Raw genomic sequence first — 745 nt, forward strand, 5'->3', positions numbered from 1 at the left:
TACGACAAAGTGGACGTCAATCTGGAAAGGCTACACGCTACGTGATTCCAACTCTCTGACGTCTGAACAAGGTCGAACTATGGAGGCAGTAAAGAAATCAGTGGTTGGCCAGGGTGTAGGGGAAAGAAAGAGACATGGGCAGAGCACAGAGGATTCTAGGGCAGTGAAAATACTCGTTATGATAGGATGATGATGAACATATTACACTTTTGTCCAAGCGAACTTTCAGGTCAACTATGGATTTTGAGTGATTATGTGTCAATGTAGTTTCATCCTTGGTAAAAAAAAAAAAGTCCTTTCTGATGAATGACACTGATAATGGGGGAGGCTGTGTTAGTGTGAGGACAGCGGGATAGGAGAAATCTCTGCACCATCGTCTCATTGTGTTGTAAACCTGAAACTGCTATAAAATTACAGTATTTTTTAAAAAGTTCACGTGGATGCAAACCGGAGTCTGGGACAGTACAGATCAACCTGTAGTGCTCATCTGAGCAGGGTCCAGGATTGCTGTGGGGGAGTGAGCACTTGGCAAGGGGAGAGCACAAACAGATAGATGCACACGTGGGTATGGATGACAGCTGGGCCTGGGGATGGAGTGGTCCTTTCATAGACTTACGACTGCAGAAGGCTCCTCTTGCTGCCTTTTGTAACCTACCATGCCCCTTTCAACTAGTACTTCTCCTGAGAAACTAACTACTGCCAATAGGCCTCTCCTACTTAATATATTCCCCATTTAAACACCAAG

Source organism: Myotis davidii, unplaced genomic scaffold (assembly GCF_000327345.1).
Source record: "Myotis davidii unplaced genomic scaffold, ASM32734v1 scaffold355, whole genome shotgun sequence".
Taxonomy (NCBI): domain Eukaryota; kingdom Metazoa; phylum Chordata; class Mammalia; order Chiroptera; family Vespertilionidae; genus Myotis; species Myotis davidii.